The 6876-nt window shown below is 34.3% G+C and overlaps 6 non-coding genes across 6 annotated transcripts; 5 read left to right on the plus strand and 1 right to left on the minus strand.

Moving 5' to 3' along the window:
- Positions 1-2102: 2102 nt before the first annotated feature.
- On the plus strand, positions 2103-2231 carry ZK40.4. The gene has a single exon (NR_068905.1). It is a non-coding gene; the product is annotated as an Unclassified non-coding RNA ZK40.4 (non-coding RNA).
- A 75-nt stretch (positions 2232-2306) lies between these two features.
- On the plus strand, positions 2307-2509 carry ZK40.5. The gene has a single exon (NR_068906.1). It is a non-coding gene; the product is annotated as an Unclassified non-coding RNA ZK40.5 (non-coding RNA).
- ZK40.3 lies at positions 2343-2544 on the minus strand. Its single transcript, NR_068907.1, has one exon. It is a non-coding gene; the product is annotated as an Unclassified non-coding RNA ZK40.3 (non-coding RNA).
- Positions 2545-4056: 1512 nt separating this feature from the next.
- ZK40.6 lies at positions 4057-4203 on the plus strand. Its single transcript, NR_068908.1, has one exon. It is a non-coding gene; the product is annotated as an Unclassified non-coding RNA ZK40.6 (non-coding RNA).
- A 450-nt stretch (positions 4204-4653) lies between these two features.
- On the plus strand, positions 4654-4803 carry ZK40.8. Its single transcript, NR_068909.1, has one exon. It is a non-coding gene; the product is annotated as an Unclassified non-coding RNA ZK40.8 (non-coding RNA).
- A 1617-nt stretch (positions 4804-6420) lies between these two features.
- Positions 6421-6570, plus strand: ZK40.7. The gene has a single exon (NR_068910.1). It is a non-coding gene; the product is annotated as an Unclassified non-coding RNA ZK40.7 (non-coding RNA).
- The last annotated feature ends 306 nt before the right edge of the window (positions 6571-6876 follow it).

Raw genomic sequence — 6876 nt, forward strand, 5'->3', positions numbered from 1 at the left:
TCTTGTTAGTTGAAAAATGTAATTGAAATATATGTACTAGATTCTGATAGTAAGAAACAACGAAAAGGAAATTGCAAAACCTGAAAATTGTCCCGAACTACGGAACCAACTAAACCTGCTCTATAGATTTCTGATTTACTTTCTATCGGCTAGTTTCTTCGATGCTCTGTAGTTTGCCATAACGATTATTTACTACTTTAAAATATATCTATTATATTTTATTTCGTTGTGTTTTAGCTGCTCCGTAGCTCCAAACGACTTTCTTTTATTGTGTTCTTCTCCTTTATTTTATTCATTTTACTATCTTTTTCATCCCACCCATCTATCTTCACACAGTTTTTTGGTGTATATGTCGTTCCCAAGCCCGTGGACAATGGTCAACGTAAAGAGGGCGGAGGAATGGGGTCGGTGTGATAGCACGAAAAGTGAGGAGAATTGGAGGTGACAGCCGTTCCCTCTCTGGAGAACAAGGTGCCCCAACTACTCTTTCTTGTCTCCAGTGGTCATTTATTTATCAGTGACACACTACGTTTCTCTCTTTCTTAACAACTCCACCCGCCGCCGACAGACAGACTGAGAGGCAATTACTGGAAATACATACGTTTTTCATATTTTACAATTAGTGTCTCCACTTTTTTCTAATTTTTTTTTAATTCTGGAATTTAATTTTCTAAACTTTTTAAACTTAAATTTTTTCAGTTAACTACATTTGCTCAGTCAAAGTCTTGATAAAATGCCAAATTTTCGGAAATGAAGATTTTTTGGGAAAAAAAATGTAGAGCATTTGTGTACGTACTAGGAGTCCTACAGTGTTTAATTATATACCCTTACTTTCGAAGTCAATATTAATTTTCCACAATCACTTTGATTTTGTTTTGAATATTTATATTTAACACCGTATTTAGGGATACTACCGTACAAGAATGCTCCAAGTTTCTCAAAAAGTCTTCATTTCAAAAGATTCAGAAATTTACCAAAATTTTGACTGAAAATCTTGGGAAACCTAAAACATTCTAAAGTATTTTATTCAGATATATGTAGTTTTTATCATCTCGGGCGCTCCATTTTAGAGTTTTAGCACTATTGGAAAATGTTCAAATTCCCAAAATTTAAATTCCATAGCAAAAAGTGCAACTCTCAATTTCTCTTCCATTTTCAATTAATTAATTGAATGTTCCTTTGAACAAAAAAAAATCAACAGAATCAGAGACATACTCGACCCAATTCACACTTGCAGTGTTCTTCTTCACTCATTCGTTAAAACGTATCAAGTTTTAATTTATCTCGAAGGAACATCTCACAATTAAACTTTTTTCTAAAAGTGGTTTTCAAAGTTGAAACAGTTTTGTACTAATTGCAAGTGAAATCCATTTTTGAGACATCTTTATTATTCAATCTATTTTTATAATGTCTAGAAAAATTTGCTTATTTTAGTTATGAGTATGAGTATATGCGTTAAAAGTTTAAAAGTCAAATAAGGCTTTATCCCTGTAAATTCATAATTTTGTCACATGCCTCTGTAATTTATGAAATTTAGAGAAAAATGCCTCAATAAATCCATATATTATTCTGTGGACAATAATTTTTAATTTCTGTTAGTTACTTGCATATGAATCTTGCATATGAAAATAATTTACAATTTGTTTCAAATTATTGGCGCCTATGATATCAAACAAGCTCCAAAAATTGTCAATTCACATTACTCCATATGTTTCTAATATCTTACTTCTTTAAGGATGTGAATTTCTAGACTAGAACTGTTCAGTCTTCTATGCTTCATCGTGAACATCTTTCATTCCCCTCCCCCCGTTCTCATCAATATTCTTTTCTTTCTTGCCTCCCACTGGCTTCTCCGCTCCCTCTCTCTCACGCCATGGCGCCAAGCACCCGCCAAATTCAAATGATCCTCCTGTGGGCACTGTTTGTCTGTCTGTTCACTCTCTAATATCACACTATTTCCCTCTCCAGTTCTCCTTACTATCGGTTACTCGTTCCGTTCTATTTTCCTTCATTCCCTGCTTTTCCAAATTCTATTATTCTACAGTCAATTTCACACATTTCCTGACCACAAATCTCCTTCCGATCACTCTTTTTTATTCATTCCTTTTGAGATTTTTTGATGATTGATAGACAGCTATCATTTATCAGTTCCAAATATGTTTCTCTCTGGCGGTCCCGGCTAATTGATTGCCTATCACGGTGTCGGTGTCACTGAAGAAGACAAATCAGCGAATTAGCGGAAATAGTTTTTCTTTGGAGGCAGCAACAGTCCTTTTTGTAATCGGAATTGATTGCAACATGTCTTTTTGTGTTTCGAAATTTTCTTGAGACGTGCCACCACCAAGGGTTCAGGTTCAAATTTCAAATTTGCAGTGATTTAGTGAAACAGGGCTTCGGACAGATGTATCTACATTGTCTAACTTCTCTATCATATTCCATTGTCTTTTCGTAGCACCTTTCAGACAGGTGCCCAGTCACTCATGTACCTGTTGTCAGCTGGGTTAGTTGACGATTATGTTGCATAATTTGGGTCATTCTGAGGATGTATTTAAATTTTTCAAAAACGATTCTGGTTTCGAAATATATTGAGAGCAAAACATTTAAGGAAGGCTGATACTTTTTTCTTGGTTTTAAAATTGATAAAGAGTTTTTTGTAAAAAAAACATCACCCTAAATCACAATTTACGGGAAAAGTATTTTCATCTAGTCATTATTCATTTCTTTGCTTGTCTATTAGTAAGAATTATTGTATAATGCTCAAATCTTGTTAGCTTCGATGAGTTTTTTTTTCCGAAATTGACTTTTAGGACTCCAGTTTAGGCAGGTACATCTTCTTTATTTTGGCAGTAGGCTATGTAGGCTCACGTGTAGGCGTAGGCACCAGGAAAGGCATTACATTAGAAATTGCAAATATTCAAAGATGTTTTAGTCTCCAGAAGGATTTGGGAATTCCCAGAGTTTTTCGCTTTATTTTCGGTTTTTATGTTTCGATACCGTAGAAAAAATTTCAAACTCTCAAAATTTTAATTCAATGTAATTTCAAATATTTTTACTAATCTTTATAGCCTGTATAATTACCGAAAAATCTCCCGTTTTCTCTATAAAAAATAACATTTGGTTACAATTTCTTCCAACTGACACGCCAATTTGTCGTGGATGCGATCCCTTGCCTCTTCATTTTCTCGTCGTCTCAAATGTCAACATTTTTGCATAGTCCGTTTTCTCTCTTGTTGTTGTCCACCACTAAATGCCATCACGTTCTGATATTCCTTACACTTTTCATGGCACCCAGGGCCTGATCTCATGCGATTTGATTGAAACCGAGACATGCGTTTGTATGTGTTGTCTGTGATCCGCCCCAGTGTCTCTATACAATTTCGGATCGCCGCCACTTACGCGTGATTTGCACTTTTGTTTGTTTTTGCAAAAAAAAGATTCCTATAAAAAAATGAAAAGGTGTTACGACTCTTCTTGAGTGAAATAAACTGCAAAGTTTGTGCTTTTTGCCCTAAAAATTAAATATTTCTTCAAAAGTTTGAAGCTCAAAAAATAAATTCTTTCTTATATGTAGTTAGGTTTTTTCTAAAATTTTGGCAATGGTGAAATTAAAATTTTTGCTGATTGTATATTACAGAGTTTTTCTGAAGAAACATTGATTTATGAAATTACATAAATTTCTCTTTTGGCAGAAAAGATTGATCTCTTTTTTTTTCAAAGATTGATTTAATAATTTTCAAAATATTATTTTCCCCTACAACTATCTCTTACACGACTATTCCCCTTCATGCTCAAAAGTAAGTAGTTTTCGAGAAAATAATACGCTTCTCGCAATGCTCTATGCTACGCAAAGACTCCGCGAGCCAAAGAAGCTACCGTTTGCGTAAGGTTTAACACGCAGATTGCTCATTTCGCGCATGTGCGTGAGTCTATCATGACGAACAGTCGCCCTGTGAATTGCCACCCACTTCGTGCTCATTTATAGATTTGTGCACTGATTAGAAGACACTTGATTTGTTTTTTACTTGTTCCATTCAATTGTAACTAAACAAATCTTTGTTCTTTTCCTCTTTTCAACTTTTAATGTTGACATTCTGTGTCTTTTCACTAATTGAACAATCTGCTAATTGCAGCAGCATTTTTTGTTCTAATGGCTTTGAGAGGCGATAAAAATAGTGACGTCTCTTACAACTTGTTCCCACTTTTTTCCGTTCTAGATCTGTTTCGTCTACTATATTTTAAAATTTTTCCAACTGCTGATATAGTGAAATTTTAAGAATGAATCTATAATAATGTTTTGAAAGCAAATTTTTTGTACCTCTAAATTCCCCAAAAAATTAATTATTTAGGTTTTCAAAGATTCAAATAGAGAATATATTTTGCATCACATAGATTCTTAAAGCACATAAAAAATTCCAAAATTTATTCAAAACGATAATATTAATATTGGAAGTTTTCTCTTCTCTGTTAAAGTTTTTCATACCTAATTAAAAAAAATAATTTTGAAATTGCCTCTAGTGTTAAATATTGAGTTTTCGCTTTTATATTTTTCAAACGTTTTGAATAAATATAATAATTTTTGGTATTTCTCGTGCGTTTCTTTCTATTCTTACTATAACAAAAAACCTAAAATAACGTATTGTGGATGTGCATTAAATTCATCAGTAGTGAAAATTGAAAAATTTCTTCAATGATTCATAACATTTTAACTAGAAAATAAGCATACTCGGATTAGATAACTTTTCGGTTTTTGATGTTTTCCCGTACAAGTCCAGTTAAAAACCAAAAAAGTCACAACTCAGCACATAATAAAAGAAGTCATCGTGACCATAAACGGGTCCATTTTACGATCTCGTCGCTCGTGATTGCAGCAATCATCAAGTCGCAGTTTTTACGTATTTCCGCGACCACCGGTGTACCTGCTTTTATTTTTGACCGAAAAATTGGGACATCACAAGAAAAAGCGTTAAACCAAGCACTATAGTGAGCTATAAATCTACCTGTTGGAATGTCTCTGTTCACCTTTTGAATTGCATTCCACTCCCTGTCCCCGCATGTTGACCACCCATTCAACATTGATTCGATTATTATGATGGTAATTTCGTATCAATGTCGGAAATGTAATCCGAATCCCTTCTGGATGAAATAAAAAAAATAGACGGAATGGAGAAAGTGTGTAGGAAGCATTGGTTTGTTGTCTGAATCATCTGTACTACCGCCATCAGCCTCACCCTTCACAAAGATCATTCCAGCTTCCCATTTTTCTTTTATCCGCTAGAAATGAAGCGTATGGAAGGTGATTTTTGGGGATTATATGTACTGTTGTATTGGACTGTAACAAAGTACGTCTAGATTCTGCTAACCTAGAGGCTCTTGAAGTTATTTTCTCTCAACTCCATTTTTGGTCCGCTTTTTAGAGCTGCAAATATTTCGAGCACTTGTTGACAATAAATAAAGTGGTAGTTTTTTTATAACAGCACAGTTATAATAGGCATTTGGCTCTAGTTTCTTGGCCAAGCTTGGCCCAAAAATATTAGCTTACTATTAGAACAAAATTTGGTAAAACTTGGGGAAGAGTTGGTTTAGGCTATGATGAAGTGTAACCCAACTTTGGCCGAAGTTTTGTCCAAAATTTTTTTGAACTTGGCAAGAGTTTGACAAAAAATGGGTCAAACTTGACCAAATGTTTCCAAAGTCTTCCCAAAACTTGCCCATCGTTTGCCCAACTAGTCCCAACTTTTGACACAATTTAACATTTATTGAGTTCAACTTAGATAATTAGCTAGAGCCAAACTAAACATGTTTTTGACATTTGTGATGCTATCAGAAAATTATTTTTATGCAATTAAAATAAAATAAACACTACTTACTAATTTTCTATAGAACCTCGTGTTCCTTTCAAAATTACAATACGATCCATCTTGTTCCCACAATCACTCTGCTTCTCAATCATCTGTCTATCTATGTCAGTCTCTATAAATATATTCACATGATCAATTTCTCACATTTGAAAAAATTGGCACCCAGCCAGCAATGTTGCACTGTCTTCCTCTCAACCCTTCTACTCCCACACGCTTGCCCTAGACTATCATTCTTCAAAAAGAAAACTAAAAACAGCTCGATAATCGAATGTGTGTCTCCTGATGGTTCCCACGTCGTCAACACAAACTGTTTGACTTTTTCAATCATGTCTTTGACTTCTTCAACTGTCTGCGTTTCTTCCACACATACACAAATTATCATTTCTTTGTCGTTTTTTGTCTTGGTGCTGACCGCCTTTAGTTACAGGCGCCCGTTGTTTTCTTGCATTCCTGCCAATTTTCACAGTAGCAATCGAGATAGTATCAGGTGGTAGTAAATGTTTACGTGTCGACTGAGTTTTTCAACCTTTATGACTCCATTGGCATAGGAGTATCAAGTAAATTATCAATGAACTGATTAGCATCATGTTCATTTTGAAGATGACATTGTTTGAAAGGTTTTCGGAGAAAAGGAAGTATTCTGAAATATTGGAATTTAAATTAATTTCTATTAATGTGCTTACAATTAATATTGAAATTTTAAAGTGTTTTTGGAAATTCTCTGCTGGCATTTGAACACTCAAAATTCTTCAATTAACTGATCAGCTCAGGCATAATTTTCTTTTGAAAACTTTTTAATGGCTTTACGCATTTTGAGAAGGAGCTGAAGTTTTCTAACTGTTTTTGAAAGTGTTACCCCTCTATGAGTCACTGGGGGCAAACGAGAAGCGCAGTTTGGGCGACATTTTGTTGCATTATCAAATAAAAACGGTTGTCTCTTCTTTTTTATTATCAACCAATGCAGAGCCAACATTCTACCAAATTGATAGTAATGCAAGTACTTGCCGTAGATTCCCTC

This window comes from Caenorhabditis elegans, chromosome V, assembly GCF_000002985.6.
Source record: "Caenorhabditis elegans chromosome V".
In the NCBI taxonomy this organism is placed as follows: Eukaryota; Metazoa; Nematoda; class Chromadorea; order Rhabditida; family Rhabditidae; genus Caenorhabditis; species Caenorhabditis elegans.